A 21,934-nucleotide genomic window follows, 5' to 3' on the forward strand; every position below is an offset into this window, starting at 1 on the left:
AATGGTTGCTGCCATCGAGTCTCAGACTGCTCTGATGCAGTCTCAGCTTGATGCCACGCAAGCTCTGATGCTGCCATCGTCGCTGGGTCCACCACAGTCCACCGGGGATCTCACGGTGTCACAGCAGGCCAGCAATCTGTGCTCCAGCAGATTGGTAGGGATACTGAGGTGCTGCCCTGGGGAAGTGGCAGTGTGTCAGTCGAGCAGGAACCTGCTGTCCTCTCTCAAGATGACAGCATTCCTACTCCCACCACTGCCACTCCGCCATTGCCCTTGTCGCTGCCTGTCATCTAGCCAGCCCAGACTGCCGCCGCCCAGGCTGAGGTGGTGCAGTCTACAGCCGGGCCCTCCAGGCTCAGGGCTGGTCGAGGGCGTCCTGCAAGGCCATCTGTAGTCTCTGGCACCGACACTCCGCAGCCTTCCACCAGCCCTGCTGCAGCCACTGGGCACAGACTACGTAGGAGCAGTAGATTAGGAAAAGGGATTGTAAAGAGGGGAAGTAAGAGTTTGCACAAGGGTGATTAGTTAATATTGTTGCTGTATATATGTGTGTGATGAAATATATTCCATTCATCACTGCCTGTTTTCTGTGTCTTGTAACTGCCTGCTTTCTGTGTCTTTTCCCTTCCCCCAGTCCTCATGTATTATGTATTGGAATGTGCTGGAACTGGTTGTGTGCAGGGCTCCGCCCATACCTGGCTCCTTTGTAATCTAAGTTCAGTCGGGCATCAGCCTCCTGAAGGAAGACATCTCTCTATTTTACGTGTTATGTTCTGAGTTAATAAAAGCCTTACTTTTGTTCTGCTAACTTCGAGTCTCGGAATAATTGAGGCACATCAATTTTATTAACTCAATTTTCAACACTATGGATCAACTCCTGAAACCCGAACGTTTGGATTTGGATCAACATGCTCCGGACGCATCAGCACGCTTCGGACACTGGTTTGACTGTATGGAATTCTTCCTGGACAATTCCGCAGCCGTCAAAGACGCTACGGACACTGCGAAGGTGAGACTCGGAATGCTACGGAATTGGGTAAGCCACCGGGTTTACCCCCTCATCCAAGACGCCGATACGTACCTGGCCGCCTGCAACACCTTAAAGGCGCATTACCAGCAGCCTACGAATGAGGTGTATGCTAGGCATCTACTCGCTACTCGCGCACAGCGACCTGGGGAATCGGTGGAGGAGTTCCTAAGCATCCTGAAAAAGCTTGGCAAGGACTGTAAGTGCCGAGATGTAAAAGCCGCAGTGTACACCGACGAGCTTGTTCGCGATGCCTTTATCACAGGCCTCAGCTCCACTCACATCCGGCAAAGACTGCTGGAAAAAACGGAGTTGGACCTGAAACAGGCTGCGGACACCGCGCGGTCCCTGGAGATGGCCCAGAGAAATTCGGACGCCTACTCTTCAGCCCGCGCCGCCCACGCTGCCACGTGTGCGCCGAGGGCGCCGCCATCTTGGAAGGCATCTTCCCCGCCCGGCAGCCCGACACCGGCGGGGCCCAGCTCTCCCCCCAGAAGCCCTACGACAGCCGCGACGCGTCAAGGACCCAACTGCTACTTCTGCGGGCAGCCAAAGCACACCAGAAACCTGTGCCCGGCGAAAGGCACCACCTGCTTTAAGTGCGGTAAGAAGGGGCACTTCGGGAAGGTGTGCAGAGGGAACCCCGCCGGAAAACCAACCGCCGGAAAACCCGCCACCGCCGCGTGTGCGCCGTGGGAGCGGCCATCTTGGACGCCATCTTGCCCGACCTCGTGGGGTCCGCCATCTTATGAGCAGACAGCGTGGACGCCATCTTGTCTCGATCAGGGCCCTACAGTGGCATCGGTCACAGTGGACCAGACCAGGCCGCATCCGCTATCCAAATCAATGGTGGACATCGAGGTAAACGGGTGCCGGGTTAAATGCTTAATTGACAGTGGAAGCACGGAGAATTTTATCCACCCTGAACTGGCACAACAACTCTCCCTAAAGGTGGTCCCTGCTCAGGGTACCATCTCTATGGCCGATAAAACCCAGACATCGACCATTCTGGGTTACTGCACGGTACAATTGTGCGTTAACGGAACTGTGTATGATAATTTTAAAGTATTAATCATGAAGAATCTATGTGCGAGCGTGATCTTGGGTTTGGATTTCCAGTGCAACCACCAAAGCATCACGCTCAAGTACGGTGGGTCCCAGCCGCCCCTCACAGTGTGCGGTCTGGCTACCCTGAAGGTAAAGCCGCCTTCGCTATTCGCGAACCTTACCCCTAACTGCCGGCCAATAGCGACCAAAAGCAGGAGGTACAGCTGGGAGGACAGGCGGTTTATCGCAACCGAGGTAGACAGGCTCCTGAAAGAGCGCATTATTGAACACAGCAACAGCCCGTGGCGCGCCCAAGTGGTAGTGGTAAGGGGTAGCGAGAAGAAACGGATGGTGATCGACTATAGTCAAACGATCAACAGGTACACCCTACTAGATGCCTACCCGCTACCCCGCATATCAGAAATGGTGAACCAAATCGCCCAATACCGGGTGTTCTCCACCATCGACCTCAAGTCAGCGTACCACCAGCTCCCTATCAGACCAGAGGACCGCCCGTACACCGCCTTCGAGGCGAACAGACGCCTCTACCAATTCCTCAGAGTCCCCTTTGGGGTGACGAACGGGGTCTCGGTCTTTCAGAGGAAGATGGATCGCATGGTCGATGACCACCACTTGCAGGCAACCTTCCCCTACCTCGACAACGTCACCATCTGCGGTCACAACCAGCAGGATCACGACTCGAACCTCGAGAGGTTCCTGAAAACCGCACAAAAACTCAACCTCACCTATAACAAGGACAAGTGCGTTTTCAACACCACGCGCCTCTGCATACTGGGCAGCGTGGTGGAGAATGGGGAAATCGGACCAGACCCCGACCGATTGCGCCCCCTACGGGAGCTGCCCCTGCCCAACACTCCCAAAGCCCTGAAAAGGTGCCTGGGGTTATTTTCTTACTATTCCCAATGGGTCCCCAACTACTCCGACAAAGCCCGCCCCCTCTTGAAAGCATCCTCTTTTCCGCTCTCTGCTGAGGCCCACGCCGCCTTCAAAAGCATTAAGCAGGATATTGAGCGGGCCACGCTACAGGCAGTGGACGAGAACACTCCATTTCAAGTGGAAAGTGATGCGTCCGACTTCGCCTTGGCGGCCACCCTCAACCAGGCGGGGCGGCCCGTAGCTTTCTTCTCGAGGATCCTCCAAGGCCCCGAGATCAGACACTCCTCCGTGGAAAAGGAGGCCCAAGCCATCGTGGAGGCAGTGCGCCACTGGCGCCACTACCTAGCCGGCAAACGCTTCACCCTACTTACCGACCAGCGGTCGGTAGCGTTTATGTTCAACAATAAACAGAGGGGGAAGATTAAAAATGATAAGATTCTTAGGTGGCGGATCGAGCTCTCCACTTTTGAGTACGACATCATTTACCGGCCAGGGGCCCTTAACGAATCCCCTGACGCCCTCTCACGAGGGATGTGTGCCAGCGCCACCGAGGATCGGCTACAGACCCTCCACAACGACCTCTGCCACCCAGGGGTCACGCGGCTGTTCCACTTCATAAAGTCCCGTAACTTACCCTACTCGATTGAGGAAGTTCGGTCTCTGACCAGGAACTGCCGCACTTGCGCTGAGTGCAAGCCTCGGTTCTACCGCCCAGATAGAGCCCACTTAATCAAAGCTACACGGCCCTTCGAGCGGCTCAGCTTAGATTTCAAGGGCCCCCTCCCGTCCGTCGACCGCAATGTTTACTTCCTGAACATTGTGGACGAATACTCCCGTTTCCCATTCGCCTTCCCCTGCCCAGACATGACCAGCGCCACGGTCATTAAATGCCTCAACAGCCTGTTCTGCCTGTTCGGTATGCCGAGCTATATCCACACGGATAGGGGGGCGTCCTTCATGAGTGAAGAGCTACGCCAGTACATGCTGTCCAAGGGGATCGCCACGAGCCGTACCACCAGCTACAACCCCCGGGGTAACGGCCAGGTGGAGCGAGAGAACGGGACAGTGTGGAAAGCAGTCACTCTAGCTCTAAGGACCAAGGGCCTCCCTATCTCCCGCTGGCAGGAAGTCCTCTCGGATGTGCTCCATTCGACACGGTCGCTATTGTGTACGGCCACTAATGCCACGCCTCATGAACGAATGTTTGTCTTTCCTCGGAAATCCACCTCCGGCGTATCCATGCCGTCATGGCTCTCCACCCCAGGTCCGGTACTCGTGCGAAGGCATGTGAGGGGCCACAAGACGGACCCTCTCGTGGAGCCAGTACACCTACTCCACGCCAACCCCCAATACGCATATGTCCGGCACGCCGACGGAAGGGAGGACACCGTGTCCATAAAAGACGTCGCCCCAGCCGGCATCGACAACAACCACGGCAATAGCAGCGACGACGATCACAGCAACCCTTACCCACCCACTATTCTTTCATCACCCCCGGAAGAACATCGACCAACGGCACCCCCACCAACTACCCCTTCAACAACCCCGGCGGCACCCCCGGCAGAGACCCAGGAGGCTACCGGGGACACCCAGCCGACACCCGCGCCACCACAACAGCCACGTCGGTCGCAGAGGACTATCAAACCCCCGAACAGACTAAATCTATAGAAGGGGTGAATGTGATGAAATATATTCCATTCATCACTGCCTGTTTTCTGTGTCTTGTAACTGCCTGCTTTCTGTGTCTTTTCCCTTCCCCCAGTCCTCATGTATTATGTATTGGAATGTGCTGGAACTGGTTGTGTGCAGGGCTCCGCCCATACCTGGCTCCTTTGTAATCTAAGTTCAGTCGGGCATCAGCCTCCTGAAGGAAGACATCTCTCTATTTTACGTGTTATGTTCTGAGTTAATAAAAGCCTTACTTTTGTTCTGCTAACTTCGAGTCTCGGAATAATTGAGGCACATCAATGTGTTTACTGAATGTTGATAAATTTATTAATGTCATTTTGCAGATTTTGTGCTGTCTCTCATCTCAGCTTTGGCTGTGATATGGCATGTGAAATAGATGGAATGATGGGGATGTGGTGAGCAACCGGGATGTGGGGTAGAATTTACTGTTATCCACTTTTGTAGGAAAAATAGAAAAGCAGAGTAGTTTTTAAATGGTGAGAGATTGGGAAATGTAGGTGTTCAGAGGGACCTGGGTGTCCTTGTACACGAATCATTGAAAGTTAACATGCAGGTACAGCAAGCAATTAGGAAAGCAAATGGTATGTTGGCCTTTATTACAAGAGGATTTGAGTGTAAGAATAAAGACGTTTTACTGCAATTATATAGGGCCCTGGTTAAACCACACCTGGAGTATTGTGTACAGTTTTGGTCTCCTTACCTAAGGAAGGATATACTTGCCATAGAGGGAGTGCAACGAAGGTTCACCAGACTGATTCCTGGGATGGGGGGATTGTCCTATGAGGAGAGATTGAGTAGACTAGGCCTATACTCTCTGGAGTTTAGAAGAATGAGAGGTGATCTCAATGAAACATACAAAATTCTTACAGGGCTTGACAGGGTCGATACAGTGATGATGTTTCCCCTGGCTGGGGAGTCTAGAACCAGGGGTCACAGTCGCAGAATAAGGGGTCGGCCATTTAGGACTGAGATGATGAGAAATTTCTTCACTCGGAGGGTGGTGAATCTTTGGAATTCTCTACCCCAGAGGGCTGTGGAGGCTCAGTCGTTGAGTATATTCAAGACAGAGATCGATAGATTTCTGGATATTAAGGGAATCAAGGGATATGGGGATAGTGCAGGAAAGTGGAGATGAGGTAGAAGATCAGCCATGATCTTATTGAATGGCAGGGCAGGCTCGAGGGGCCGAATGACCGACTCCTGCTCCTATTTCTTATCACAGAAACCCCACAGTGCAGATAGAGGCCATTTCGGCCCATCGAGCCTGCACCGACACATATCCCACCCGATCCCCGTAACCCCTACACCAACACATATCCCACCCTATCCCCGTAACCCCACGTATTTAATCCCCCTAACACTAAGGGTTAATTTATCACAGCCAATCAACCTAACCTGCACATTTTTGGACTGTGGGAGGAAACCGGAGCACCCGGAGAAAACCCACGCAAACACGGGGAGAATGTGCAAACTCCACACAGACAGTCACCCGAGGCCGGATTCGAACCCGGGTCCCTGGCGCTGTGAGGCAACAGTGCTAACCACTATGCCACCGTGCTCCCCGTTCTTATTGGAACTGCAGTCTGATGAGGCGGTCACGGACCGCCCTTCCAGAAGGCCGATTGAGTGGCTGCCTCCTCCCTCACTGCTGTTCCTCCTCCTGTTGCTCCTCCTCCTCGTCCTCCTCCTCCCCTGAGGTGGTGGAGTTATGCCTGCTGGCAATGGCTGGGCCCTCATGATGGCAGCATGCAGCACACCATGATGAAAAGGGACACCTGCGAGTACTGGAGGGCTCCTCCCGAGCGGTCAAGGCAGCTGAACTGTTGCTTGAGCACTTCGATGGTCTTCTCGATGATGTTCCTGGTTGCAACATAGCTCTCATTATATGAGTGCTGGGCAGGAGTGTTAGGGTTGTGGAGGGCAGTCATGAGCCAGGTGGAAAGCGGATAGCCCTTGTCCCTGACCAGCCAGCCGCGAGCTTGATGTGGTGGCTGGAAGAATGCTGGCACACCGGTCTGGCACAGGATGAAGGCATCATGGCTGCTGCCAGGGTAGCGGGCATTCACATTGAGGATTCGCTGTCTGTGATCACACACCAACTGGACATTAAGTGAGTGGTAGCCTTTGTGGTTACAGAAGACCTCAGGATTGTTACGGGGTGGCCTGCAAAGTGACGTGAGTGCAGTCAATGGCACCCTGCACCAGGGGGAAGCCCACTATCTTGGCAAAGCCACATGCAAGCTCGTCCTGCTTCTCTCTGGTGATGGGGAAGGAGATATAGTCCCTTCTCCTTCTGTAGAGAGCTTCTGTGACTTCCCGGATGCAGCAATGAACAGCGAACTGCAAGATGTTAGATATGACTCCTGTTGCAGACTGGAAGGATCCGCTGGCTTAGAAATTGAGGGCGACGGTGACCTTGACTGCCACTGAGAGAGCCGTGGTGGTCCTGATCTGAGGCTCGAGGTCTGGCTGCAGGAGGTGGCAGAGCTCTGTGACCACCTCCTTGCTGAAGCGGAGCCTTCTAAGACACTGCTCCTCAGTTAAATTTATGTCGGAGATGTGCTGCCGGAATACCCTGGGAGGTTAAGGCCTCCTGTTGACAGCCCTGTTGGGCCTCCTCCCTCTGGCCACATTTTCCAATGTTTGTCTCTGCCTCCGACGTTGATGCTGGAGGGCGAGGTCGAGTGCCAGTACAGCCCCCGTTAACGTAACCAAGTGTAGGACTTCCAAATGTTAGCAGAATCAAACTGACAATTTTTTAGCGGTCAGAACACTCCTGAAAGTTACAAACGTTCAACTCACTGAAAACGGTTGTTTCGCTATGTGAAACTGAGCAGGCAGCATTGATTGGCGACTGAAATGAAAGTGGATGTTGATCCCTTTAAATACCGCTCCTACTGCGGCCATCCGAATGCACCAGACCTGGTGGAAAGTAGAAGTCAGCAGCTGATGAAATGGAACAAGTCACATTATTGCTATTGTTTGAAGTCACTGTACTTAAAATAAAAATGCTGCTTATGAACAACTATTATGGACCTTGTATCCATTTTCAGTTCCCTTTGTGCAGATATTGGTCAATTAATGTTACATTGGATATACACGTTTCCACAACTTGTAGTAGCAGCAGTGACACACGCAGTCACTTAAAAAGTCCTGTCCTTTGTAATAACCGATGACACGCCAGCTCACAGCTCTGAAATCGGGCTGTACTTAAACAATTAAAACGAGGAAGTTGCTGTGGTTTAGAGTAGAGTTAGGAAGTTTGTTTTTGAAATGAAAAGTTGTGTTTGCACTGGGAATGATATTCAGTGTATGAGGGGGAAAGTTTCCCTTAACTTTTCTCCAACGTTCTGAATTTAATTTTATCACCGCGTGCTTGCAGGAATTTTGCACTGTGTACAGGAACAAAAGAACTTGTATTTATATAGTGCCTTTCATGATCTCAGGCCTACCGAACTCTTCATAGCCAATGAAATACATTTGAAGTGTAGTCACTGTTGTAACGTAGGGATGACAGTAGCCAATGTGTGCACAGCAAGATCCCACAAAGAGCAAAGTGATAACGACCAGATAATCTGCTTTTTAAGTGATATTGGTTGAGGGATAAATATTGACAAGGACACTGGGGAGATTTCCCCTGCTCTTCTTCGAATAGTGTCATGGGATCTTTTACATCCACCCGAGAGGGCAGATGGGCCCTCAATTTAACATCTCATCTGAAGTACTGCCCCTCCGACAGTGTAGCACTCCCTCAGTACTGCCCCCCAACAGTGCAGCACTCCCTCAGTACTGCCCCCCAACAGTGCAGCACTCCCTCAGTACTGCCCCTCCGACAGTGTAGCACTCCCTCAGTACTGCCCCTCCGACAGTGCAGCGCTCCCTCAGTACTGCCCCTCCGACAGTGCAGCACTCCCTCAGTACTGCCCCTCCGACAGTGCAGCACTCCATCAGTACTGCCCCTCCGACAGTGTAGCACTCCATCAGTACTGCCCCTCCGACAGTGCAGCACTCCCTCAGTACTGCCCCTCTGACAGTGCAGCGCTCCCTCAGTACTGCCCCTCTGACAGTGCGGCGCTCCCTCAGTACTGCCCCTCCGACAGTGCGGCACTCCCTCAGTACTGCCCCTCCGACAGTGCAGCGCTCCCTCAGTACTGCCCCTCCGACAGTGCAGCACTCCATCAGTACTGCCCCTCCGACAGTGTAGCACTCCATCAGTACTGCCCCTCCGACAGTGCAGCACTCCCTCAGTACTGCCCCTCCGACAGTGCAGCACTCCATCAGTACTGCCCCTCCGACAGTGCAGCGCTCCCTCAGTACTGCCCCTCCGACAGTGTAGCACTCCCTCAGTACTGCCCCTCCGACAGTGTAGCACTCCATCAGTACTGCCCCTCCGACAGTGCGGCACTCCCTCAGTACTGCCCCTCCGACAGTGTAGCACTCCCTCAGTACTGCCCCTCCGACAGTGCAGCGCTCCCTCAGTACTGCCCCTCCGACAGTGCAGCGCTCCCTCAGTACTGCCCCTCCGACAGTGCAGCGCTCCCTCAACACTGAATGAAGTGTCAGCCTAGATTATGGGCTCAAGTCTCTGGAGTGGGTCTTGACCCTCTGACTCAGAGGCGAGAGTGCTAGCCACTGGGCCCCGGCTGACAACCACAGTCAGTTACATTGGCTGCTCCTACCTCATGCCTGATAACCAGCTGGCCAGTAAATTCCATCAGCAACAACACCAGCAGACAAAATCTCACCTGCTCCAGCAGACAAAATCTCACCTGCTCCAGCAGACAGAACCTCACAGCGAGCTTCACTGTGCAATATAGCACCTAGGTGCTTGATGCATACACAGAGGGTTGCTGGAACTCGGAATGTGTTACCACAGGGAGTGGTTGAGGCAAAGACCATTGCATTTTTAAGGAAAACTTGGATAATTATTTGAAGAGGAGGAAGGCACAAGACTATGAGGAGCGGGGCAGTGGGATTAAATTTGGTTTAATCTAGCAAAGCGCAGCACTGACATGATGGGCCGAAGGGCCTCCTCTTGTGCTGTGTACGTCTCTTGGTCCATGGGAATGACTTGACGTGAAAGGAGAAAGGCTGGGTTAGGCCTGGCTGAATTATATGGTATCCTGTAACTGCAATGCAGGAGCGATATTCTGTGGGCTAGGGGTTCTTTTGTTAAATGAGTTCATGTGACCCAGTATTAACCAGATCAGTTTTCGCCATTATTCACCTGACAATGGAGAATGCCTTGACTGGAATTGGTTCCAATCAGGCTTCCTGGTCCAAGTACTCACTGCCCTCACTCTGATGGTGTCCATTATAGGACAGATTACAAGCTGGGGGAGATTTGCTCCTTTGCACATGGGTAAAATGAATGGATGGAAGATCAGACAGGCTCCTCTGTGACTGTGCAACTTTCTCCATCCAATTCTCCTCCACGTGCTCTGCCCAAAGAGTGAAAGAGGAAGACCAGCCCCTGTGCTGTGGCTGCATTTGGCAGAGACTTCATCCTGTTGGCAAAAGCTGGGAGCTGAACTCAAAGGAACCAGGTCTGCAGTCGGTGTAAGCACGGAAAACTGCAATGAGGCAGAGGCCACTGGACCAGTTAACAAACTCAGCTGGCAACATGCTAGTAATCTGGTAACATCATCCCCAACAGACAAACCAACGCAGGCAAAGCCACGGCTTCTGGGTGTCGTCCTACATGCAGGGAAAATTGACCCCGTGGAACCTCAGCCCCATCGGGAGCAGCGCACTGGTGCCAGTTAGATTGCAGAGTAATTGTACATAAGCTGCCTTTATTTTATTCACCACCAGAGGGCCACATAGGCCTTAAAATCTATGGCCTAGAAATTGGAGGTTTTAGCGCTGGCCGTTAACGCCCGTTTTGGTGGAAAAATGGCAGCCGCTTCATTTCCGCCTGCTTCCGGCGGGTCACCCATCGGCCGCCATTTTCGGCAGGTCGACAGCACTGCCATAGCCTGCGCCCGCAGACTGTATTTTAATTAGCGGGGGCGTGTCGTCAATTGACGCACGACCGTCCATTCTGGAGCTCGCCGCTCTTCTTACCGCCCTCTCCAAAGCACGCCCGTGCGTGCAGCCGTTGACAGCGCGGAGAGGTGGGAGAAAGCGGCGGCGAGCTGTAACCCGTACAGTAAACAGCTGCTGGGATAACTGGTAACTATGGAGAGCTCAGACTGTGTAATTGGAGTGAAAACTGCTTCCAGTGAGATACATCAAATCTCCCCCTCCCCTGTTCAGTCAAACATTACAGTAAATACTTTTAAAATAAACTATACTGTACTACAGTTGTAAGAGTCTCAGGAAAAAAATCAAAGCTACATTTCCTTAAATTTTATACATTGGGTTTTCTACTTTAGGAACTGATAAAATAAAATGCAACATTTGGAAGTCTGTTTTTAAAAGGCTTAACACCATATTCTCACCAAGAGTTCTTCAAAAGTCTGCTGTTGTTAAAAATTGAATAGAACTCTCCTCTGCACCATTTACACCAGTAAACTGCTGACCAAGAGGTTCATGTTCCCCTTTTTTAAAATGTATTTCCGTTGATGTGTCATGCAACGGTTTAAGGACATCTATGCCACAGTCTTTATGTGGTGTTTCCAGTCACAGTCCCTCCAGATCTGAGCCTGTGCTTTAAGGGCCACTCACCAGGGAGTGAATGCCCTCTGCGATCTGCAGGCTAGTGCACTGTCACTGCTAGCAGCAAGGCGGTGCATCCCCTCCCACTCCCCCTCCAGCACCATGCTGGAGCACAAACCTCTACACAGCAAACACCTGGGTGAGACATCTGTGGAGCTGTGGCAGCCAGCGAAGGTGCGAGTACCAGGCAGTCTGGTACCCATTCATGGACCCCACACAAGACCCAGACAAATGTTCACGAAAGTAAGAGGGGAGCCGTGGTCAAACGTGATGTGCCACAATGCACGATGCTCCAACCCTACAAGGGCTAATAGTGGGCTCGATAGCAAAACCCAGGATCTGACACAGCACAGTGCCTAAGAAGGCCGCACCGATCCTACAGACGCCTACTTCGGCCTCCTGCTGAGGTTCGTGCTGGAAAGAACTCATTCTACAAGAGATTCTCCGCTTCGCTCACGTAAATTAGCCGGCAGCACCAAGATACCAGTGCTGCCTGCGCTCTTTTTGCAGTTGGCCGTTAGCCGTGGCTCGCAGTGTTACCGGCAGGTTTCCGACTGTCTCAAATTTCTAGACCTATAATTCTAAATTTGGAACAGGCTCGAGGGGCTGAATGGCCTACTCCTGTTCCTGTGTTCCTAAGTGCTTGATTGGATAAATAAAGGGAATGCAGTGGATTTGGAGTATATGGAATTTAAGGAAATGTTCGATAAGGTGTTTTACAAGAGGCTCGTTATATGAATTCGGGGCTGGTACGAGAGGAAATGTAGCAGAGCGGATAGAAAGTTGACTGGCGGACAGGAAACGACGGGTTAGGTAAATGGGTGTTTGGATTGGAGAGGGGTTGGAAGTGGTGTTCCCCGGGGATCAGTGCTGGGTCCAGTTCTGCCTCAGTATATATAAATAGATGACTTGGACTTGGGTGTAAAGAGCACAAATCAAAATTTGCTGATGGCACAGAAGTAGGAGGTTTAGCAAATAATGAGGGGACTGTGAAAGACTTCAGGAAGACACAGACAGGTTAGTGGAATGGCAGATGCAATTTAATGTGGAGAAGTGTGAGGTAATGGGCCAGAAATTCGGGTCGGAGGCTTCCCGCGGGTGCAAGCCCCCAACCTGCACTTACCTAGCACGCCGGTCGTTGTGTTGTGGGCCCGCGTGGGATTCCGACCCTGGGCCTCCTCCAGCTGCCGGCGCGCAGTGCTGCATATCCCAGGGGCGCAGTTAGTTCGCAGCGTCCCCTGGGATCACGTGGGTCTTGGAGAGCCAATCGTAGCAGGGAATCTCTATTCATAGATTTGACAGGAAGACCTGTCAAATATACGAATAGAGATAGGCCCCAAAACATAACTAAAACTTCAAATAAATTAAAATAAAAACATCACATTTTTAAAATAACTATAAATTACATAAAATAACTATTTTAAACAATAATTTAAATTAAAAAAAAATTAATTATAGTTTTTAACGGGGCTAAAAATAAACTTACCTTTCTTTAAAGTATTTAAAAATAATAAACCTGTGGAAAAAATGTTTTAATTTTACTTAATTCACCACTTACCTTGTTAAAAGCAGGCCTTGCGACTGCTTTTTAAACGCGTAGCTGCTGGAGACTTACCCTCCCGGAGAAACCTGTAAAAAAATCAGAAGTTCCAGGCGTACGCGCTGCCTCTCCGGCGCACGTGTTCGACCTCCAAACTCCTTCCTTCAAGGGAACAGAAGTTCCGGTTTCCAGCGCATGCGCAGTGCATGCACGAAACCGGCACTTTCGTTGGCCCTGCGAGTGAGTACCCGAATTTCTGGCCCAATATATTTTAGCAGAAAAACAAGGAATGGGAGTTTACACTTAATGGAAAGATGCTGAAGGGTGCGATGGACAGAGAGACCTAGGGGTTCAAATCATAATTTCACCAAGGTGCGAATACAGGAAGATAAAGCCATAAAAAGGCCAAAAAAATCTGGGGTTTTATAAACAGGGGCATACAATACAAGAGTAAAGAAATAATACATTTATACAAAACAGTGCTTAGGCCACAGTTAGAGACTGTGTGCAGTTTTCGGCACACCATTATAGAAAGGACATTAAATCCATGGCGTGCAGTGTAGATTCACCAGGATAACGACAGGGATGGGAATCTATAGTTATGAGGAGGGACTCGTGATACTGGGACTGTTTCCACTGGAATAGAGAGGCTAAGAGGAGATTTAATTGAGGTTTTAACAATATAGAAGGGTTTTGATAGAGTTAACATGGAAAGACTATTTCCTCTGATGGGGAGTCAGTAACGAGGGATCATCAATTTAAAATTATCACTAAGAGAGTGAGGAGAGAGGATAGGAGAATCCTTCACACAGAGGTTTGTTGGAAATATTTTGCTACAGGAATTGATTGAGGCAGAAACATTTTTTAAAGGGAAAACTGGATAAATATTTGAAGCCGAGGAAGATACGAGGCTGCGGGGATTAGATTTGGGCTGCTCTAGTAAAGAGCCGGCACAGTCACAATGGGCTGAATGGCCTCCTCCTGTGCTTTTAATTCCGATGGTTGTATGGAACATGTTGCTAGGATGCTGAGCAGTGCACAGTGGAGTTGAGGTCCAACGTTCCTTGGCATGCAAGGTTGGCCGAGAGTTCCCAGCTGTAGGGCTTCCCCCAAGAGCACATGGCCACAGGTGGCTGGGACATGAGTCAGTGCGGAAGTGGTGCAGGAAGAGGAAACCGAGGAACGGCAGCCCCACCAGTCAGCATCCGAGACCACAGAATTGTGCAGCTCATCCAGCCGGTCGAGGACGGAGATGGGAATTGCCCGGAGGGTGGCAAGTGGGGCCTTGGAGTGCTGGAGCTGTCCATTATCGGATCACTGCTGTATAAAGCCTTCGAGGACAGAAGTCCCGCGGTGATGATGTACAATAACACGTAAACGTATTCAAAAAGAATGTGAAGCAGTCAAAGTAATTCTTCCCCAGGGTGAGTCACTCAAAGCAAAGGTCCAGCTAATCAGTGAAGTATATTGAGGGTTTATCTATCCATTTGATGAAACCAGTGAACGATTTACTAAAGTCTGACTTTGTTATTTGTTCTGTCTCCTACCTTGTCAAATATCCTTTAAACTTTGGCCGCAAAGTGAGGTTTGTTGCTGAATAAAGTTCTCCAACTCTGAGGGATCCAAAGGTTGCCCACCATCTTGGAATGGTTAGGCTTCTTGAAGAAGCTTCTTGTCAATGAAGCCACTTGTGTAACCCCACGGGCTCTGTCAGCGGGGCTCAGTGGTAGCACTCTCTCCTCTGAGTCAGAAGCTTATGGGCTCAAGCCCCACTCCAGAGACTTGATTGGATAATGTGAGGGAGCGCTGCACTGCCAAGGTCCTTAGCCCAGACTGAGGCCTAAAAATGTAAATGTTTGGGGCCTGAGGGTCTATTGCTAGGATTGGAAGGCAGGCAACTGGGGCGGATTGCAGCGGGGAGGGAAGTGATAGCCAGCGGGTGGGGTGAGGAGAGGAATATTACAGTTGGGGCAAGGATGTGGCAGCAGGCCTCCCCACTACACTGCCCAATGTGGGGTGAGGCGGCAGAGGAAAATCCAGGCCTAAGACCCTACCAGTAAATTTGGGAGCTTGTGTGCTGAGGGTGGGGGGCGGAGAAGAGTTTACTTTGTGTGGTTATTTAACACACAACCGGTTTCCCCGTGTGAGGATCAGGGAGGGGGGGGGCTATGCTGGGGAGTTTGAGTCTGTGCGGGATCTATAGGAGGATTGGGGGGGTTATGTTGGGGAGATTGAGTCTGTGCGGAATCTATAGGAGGATCGGGGGGGTTATGTTGGGGAGACTGAGTCTGTGCGGGATCTATAGGAGGATCGGGGGGGCTATGTTGGGGAGACTGAGTCTGTGCGGAATCTATAGGAGGATCGGGGGGGCTATGTTGGGGAGACTGAGTCTGTGCGGGATCTATAGGAGGATCGGGGGGGGCTATGTTGGGGAGATTGAGTCTGTGCGGGATCTATAGGAGGATTGGGGGGGTTATGTTGGGGAGACTGAGTCGATGTGGAATCTATAGGAGGATCGGGGGGGGGGTTATGTTGAGGCGATTGAGCCTGTGCGGGATCTATAGCAGGATCGGGGGGGCTATGTTGGGGAGATTGAGCCTGTGCGGGATCTATAGGAGGATTGGGGGGGTTATGTTGGGGAGATTGAGTCTGTGTGGGATCTATAGGAGGATCGGGGGGGCTATGCTGGGGAGATTGAGTCTGTGCGGGATCTATAGGAGGATCGGGGGGGCTATGCTGGGGAGATTGTGTCTGTGCGGAATCTATAGGAGGATCGGGGGGCTATGCTGGGGAGATTGAGCCTGTGCGGAATCTATAGGAGGATCGGGGGGCTATGTTGGGGAGATTGAGCCTGTGCGGAATCTATAGGAGGATCGGGGGGCTATGTTGGGGAGATTGAGCCTGTGCGGAATCTATAGGAGGATCGGGGGGCTATGTTGGGGAGACTGAGTCTGTGCGGGATCTATAGGAGGATCGGGGGGGTTATGTTGGGGAGATTGAGCCTGTGCGGGATCTATAGGAGGATTGGGGGGGCTATGTTGGGGAGATTGAGTCTGTGTGGGATCTATAGGAGGATTGGGGGGGCTATGTTGGGGAGATTGAGTCTGTGTGGGATCTATAGGAGGATCGGGGGGGCTATGTTGGGGAGATTGAGCCTGTGCAGGATCTATAGGAGGATCGGGGGGGTTATGTTGGGGAGATTGAGCCTGTGCAGGATCTATAGGAGGATTGGGGGGGCTATGTTGGGGAGATTGAGCCTGTGCGGGATCTATAGGAGGATCGGGGGGGCTATGTTGGGGAGATTGAGTCTGTGCGGGATCTATAGGAGGATCGGGGGGGTTATGTTGGGGAGATTGAGCCTGTGCGGGATCTATAGGAGGATCGGGGGGGTTATGTTGGGGAGATTGAGCCTGTGCGGGATCTATAGGAGGATCGGGGGGGGGTTATGTTGGGGAGATTGAGCCTGTGCGGGATCTATAGGAGGATCGGGGGGGCTATGTTGGGGAGATTGAGTCTGTGCGGGATCTATAGGAGGATCGGGGGGGCTATGTTGGGGAGATTGAGTCTGTGTGGGATCTATAGGAGGATTGGGGGGGCTATGTTGGGGAGATTGAGTCTGTGCGGGAGCTATAGGAGGATTGGGGGGGCTATGTTGGGGAGACTGAGTCTGTGCGGGATCTATAGGAGGATCGGGGGGGCTATGTTGGGGAGATTGAGTCTGTGTCGGATCTATAGGAGGATTGGGGGGGCTATGTTGGGGAGATTGAGTCTATGTGTGTTGCGTCCGTGTATAATAAGACACAGACTGCGGGGAATGGTACAACAGACGTTTACTCAATGTGGCTCACACTGCAACTGACTGTACAGATTACTACACAGTGCTATATACAGGTGTGGTCACTGCCGGTACTACAGTATACATGAGCTGTAAAAAGTAGTTCCCCCCCTTAAAGGTATATACATTACAGTGTGGGATCTATAGGAGGATCGGGGGAGGCTATGTTGGGGAGACTGAGTCTGTGCGGGATCTATAGGAGGATTGAGGGGGCTATGTTGGGAAGACTGAGTCTGTGCGGGATCTATAGGAGGATCGGGGGGGCTATGTTGGGGAGACTGAGTCTGTGCGGGATCTATAGGAGGATTGGGGGGGCTATGTTGGGGAGACTGAGTCTGTGCGGGATCTATAGGAGGATCAGGGGGGCTATGTTGGGGAGACTGGGCCTGTGTGGGATGAAGCAGAGCGCCAGGATTTTCTTGATCTTGTTCTGTATCTGGGGAGGAGGAGGCCACGATTCCAGTGGGGTATTTGTGCCCTGCCTAGGCCTCTAGGACCTTACACACGTTAAATCTGTGTTTGTACAGCTGTCGGTTGTAGTTCAAACTAAAAAATGAATAAAACTTTATTGGCTGGTTATCCAGTGATTTTCTTTAGGGCACATTTTATTGGGTGTTGCCCTGGTGTGGTGGGACTGAGTGTCTGGGTTAGTGTCCCGAATGATTCCAGGTCCTTAAATAGGAAATCACCCAACATCCTGATCCAAATTCTGATAGACCGCCCTCATATCTATTCTTTCACAGGGGTAACTTCAAACCCAGTCGCTAATGTTATATTTCCAAAGGGTCAGCCTCTGTTTACCTGTTTAATTATTTATTAATAACCCAGTCTGGTGTCAGGCAGGAAATTAAACCCGCTGCCATTTATTTACTGACTGGTTGGCTCAATAACTTATTCACGCAGCCTGTGGGTAACAGGTATTATTTCCAAGTAACTTATTGATTAAACCCAATCGGAATCAGCAGCACTGGATCTTGGGGGTGATTCTTGTATCACTTGTGTTTACGCCTTTAAACAGAGGGGAATCCAACAGGGAGAGAGGTGGCGGAGAGGCTGAGAGAGGGTGAGAGGGTGACAAACACGTTCACCATAACAAAAGCAAAATCTACGCATGCTTTATAGATTTCCAGAAGGCTTTCGACTCCATCTGGCATGACGGTTTATTCCTGAAACTTATCGAAAGCGGGGTAGGAGGAAAAACATATGATGTAATTAAATCAATGTGTACAAACAACAAATGTGCAGTTAAGATTGGAGACAAACAAACAAAATACTTCCCACAGAGGCGGGGGGTGACGCAGGGCTCGCCAATCTCACCGACACTCTTTAATATTTACATAAATGAATTGGCAAAACTACTTGAACAATCCACAGCACCCGGCCTCACCCTATATGAATCCAAGGTTAAATTCCTCCTCTATGCAGACGACCTGGTTCTGCTGTCACCAACTAAGGAGGGTCTACAGCAGAACCTGGACCTGCTGGAGTCGTACTGCCAGACTTGGGCCCTGACAATAAATCCCCAAAAAACCAAAGTCCTTGTGTTCCAGCAAAGATCCAAACATCAGGGACCCAAAATAAATTTCACACTAGGAACAACCAAAATTGAACAAACCACTAACTACACATACTTGGGCTTAAAAATCAGTTCTACGGGAAACTTCAAACTGGCTGTGAATGAACTGAAAGAGAAAGCAAGAAGGGCTTTCTATGCCATCAAAAAATCAATCCAAATAGAAATCCCAATTAGCATTTGGCTCAAAATTTTCAAATCAGTAATTGAACCAATTGCACTCTATGGCAGTGAGGTATGGGGACCGCTAACACAACAAGAATTTGCAAAATGGGACAAACACCCAATTGAGATCCTACATGCAGAATTCTGTAAAAGTATCCTCCGGACTCAAAGGAAAACAGTAAACAATGCATGCAGGGCGGAACTAGGCCAATATCCATTAATAATCACTATCCAAAAAAGAGCCACCAAATTTTGGAATCACCTACAAATGAGCAACCCCCAATGCTATCACTACGACGCCCTGAAATGCCAAGAGCTGACCATAAAGAAGAATACCCTCAGTCAACTAGTCCTGGGACTCAGTGAAGTAACTACTAACAATACTAACAACAACCAGCCCCAGGACAGTGACAGGGTAACACAAAGAATTCGACCCAACACAATCGTCGCTAAGCAAAAGGAAAAATATCTGACATATTGGGCAGAAACAACAAAAACCCAAAGCAAACTCAATTGCTACTTGGCCCTAAACAGACAATACAACATAGCTGATTACCTGACCATGGTAAAGGATAACAAACTGAGAAGAACCTTGACAAGGTACAGACTTAGCGAACATAGCCTAGCGATCGAAAAAGGCAGACACAGGCAGACCAGGCTGCCAAGAGAAGACAGGATATGCTCTCACTGCAGTCAGGGAGTAGTGGAGACAGAGATGCACTTCCTCACAGCCTGTGGAAAATATCAGGGCATCAGGGAGAATTTCTACCAAAAATTCTCACAAATATGCCATGAATTCAGAAATCTGAATGACAACCAAAAACTCCCATACCTACTGGGGGAGGAGAGAAGCTGTGTAACACTGGCGGCACACTATGTTACAGCTTGCCATGAACAGAGGGACAACCAGTAAACTAAGAAAAGAGTATATATAAATAATGCGATTGTATATTTATACACTCAGGGATATACCTGTTTATACACTGTATGAATAGAACTGCGTTTATGTGTTCAACCATAAATGTATTATGATGCTTTGGCAACATAAGATGTACCTTATCATGCCAATAAAGCGATTTGAATTTGAATTTGAGAGAGGGGCGGAGAGGGTGAGGGAGAGGCAGAGAGGGTGAGAGAGAGGAGAGAGAGGAGAGAGGCTGAGAGAGAGGCAGCGAGGGTGAGAGAGCTGGTGGAGAGGGTGAGAGTGAGGTGGAGAGGGTGAGAGAGGGGCGGAGAGGGTGACGGAGAGGCAGAGAGGTTGAGAGAGAGGCAGAGAGGGTGAGAGAGAGGCAGAGAGGGTGAGGGAGAGGTAGAGAGGGTGATGGAGAGGCAGAGAGGGTGAGAGAGGTGGCGGAGAGGGTGAGAGAGAGGCAGAGAGGGTGAGACTGAGGCAGAGAGGGTGAGGGTGAGAGCGAGGCAGAGAGGGTGAGAGCGAGGCAGAGAGGATGAAGGAGAGGTAGAGAGGGTGAGAGCGAGGCAGAGAGGGTGAGAGAGAAGCAGAGAGGGTGAGAGCGAGGTAGAGAGGGTGAGAGCGAGGCAGAGAGGGTGAGAGAGAGGTAGAGAGGGTGAGAGAGAGGCAGAGAGGGTGAGAGAGAGGGAGAGAGAGGGTGAGGGAGAGGTAGAGAGGGTGAGAGAGAGGCAGAGAGGGTGAGAGAGAGGCAGAGAGGGTGAGAGAGAGGCAGAGAGGGTGAGAGAGAGGTAGAGAGGGTGAGAGCGAGGCAGAGAGGATGAGAGAGAGGCAGAGAGGGTGAGAGAGAGGCAGAGAGGGTGAAGGAGAGGTAGAGAGGGTGAGAGAGAGGTAGAGAGGGTGAGAGAGAGGCAGAGAGGGTGAGAGAGAGGTAGAGAGGGTGAGAGAGAGGTAGAGAGGGTGAGAGCGAGGCAGAGAGGGTGAGAGAGAGAGGCAGAGAGGGTGAGAGAGAGGTAGAGAGGGTGAAGGAGAGGTAGAGAGGGTGAGAGAGAGGTAGAGAGGGTAAGAGAGAGGTAGAGAGGGTGAGAGAGAGGTAGAGAGGGTGAGAGCGAGGCAGAGAGGGTGAGAGAGAGGCAGAGAGGGTGAGAGAGAGGCAGAGAGGGTGAGAGAGAGGTAGAGAGGGTGAGAGAGAGGTAGAGAGGGTGAGAGCGAGGCAGAGAGGGTGAGAGCGAGGCAGAGAGGATGAGAGAGAGGTAGAGAGGGCGAGAGAGAGGCAGAGAGGGTGAGAGAGAGGCAGAGAGGGTGAGAGAGAGGTAGAGAGGGTGTGAGAGGTAGAGAGGGTGAGAGAGAGGCAGAGAGGGTGAGAGAGAGGTAGAGAGGGTGAGAGAGAGGTAGAGAGGGTGAGAGCGAGGTAGAGAGGGTGAGAGCGAGGTAGAGAGGGTGAGAGAGAGGCAGAGAGGGTGAGAGAGAGGCAGAGAGAGAGGTAGAGAGGGTGAGAGAGAGGTAGAGAGGGTGAGAGCGAGGTAGAGAGGGTGTGAGAGGTAGAGAGGGTGAGAGAGAGGCAGAGAGGGTGAGAGAGAGGTAGAGAGGGTGAGAGAGAGGTAGAGAGGGTGAGAGCGAGGTAGAGAGGGTGAGAGAGAGGCAGAGAGGGTGAGAGCGAGGCAGAGAGGATGAAGGAGAGGTAGAGAGGGTGAGAGCGAGGCAGAGAGGGTGAGAGGCAGAGAGGGTGAGAGAGACACAGAGAGGGTGAGAGAGAGGCAGAGAGGGTGAGAGAGAGGCAGAGAAGGTGAGAGAGAGACAGAGAGGGTGAGAGAGAGGCAGAGAGGGTGAGAGAGAGACAGAGAGGGTGAGAGAGAGACAGAGGGAGAGAGAGAGGCAGAGAGGGTGAGAGAGAGGTAACACTGGCGGCACACTATGTTACAGCTTGCCATGAACAGAGGGACAACCAGTAAACTAAGAAAAGAGTATATATAAATAATGCGATTGTATATTTATACACTCAGGGATATACCTGTTTATACACTGTATGAATAGAACTGCGTTTATGTGTTCAACCATAAATGTATTATGATGCTTTGGCAACATAAGATGTACCTTATCATGCCAATAAAGCGATTTGAATTTGAATTTGAGAGAGAGGTAGAGAGGATGAGATTACGGGCGATGAGGAGTAGGCCTGTGGTGAAGGACCAGAAGATGTGTAAATGGACATAGTGCTGGAGGAGGTCACAGAGGTAAGGAGGGGCGAGGCTGTGGAGGGGTTTGAAGGTGAGGATGAGAGAGCTAAAATCAATTCTCTGGGAAATGTGGAGCCAATAGGGTTTGGTGAAGAAATAAGTCCTTGATAAGTTATAAGAAATGTAAGCAGTATCGAAATGGTAAATCTGGAAAATTGCTTCTGTCTAAACCGGGACAGTACGATTGCGGAATCGATATATCGGATAAGGTAACTTGGCCCGTGTTCATCAGAAATAATCAAACACGATGGCAATGCTCTCTGAGCTATCTTGAGAGGTACCACAAGAGGGCAGCACACGGCTGAAGTCCAGTCTGAGGGGCAGGCTGCCCCCTGCCCTGTGCTTTTCCACCTTCAG

The sequence above is a fragment of the Somniosus microcephalus genome, chromosome 7 (genome assembly GCF_052327205.1).
Source record: "Somniosus microcephalus isolate GS21.2 chromosome 7, FLI_Smic_1.0, whole genome shotgun sequence".
In the NCBI taxonomy this organism is placed as follows: domain Eukaryota; kingdom Metazoa; phylum Chordata; class Chondrichthyes; order Squaliformes; family Somniosidae; genus Somniosus; species Somniosus microcephalus.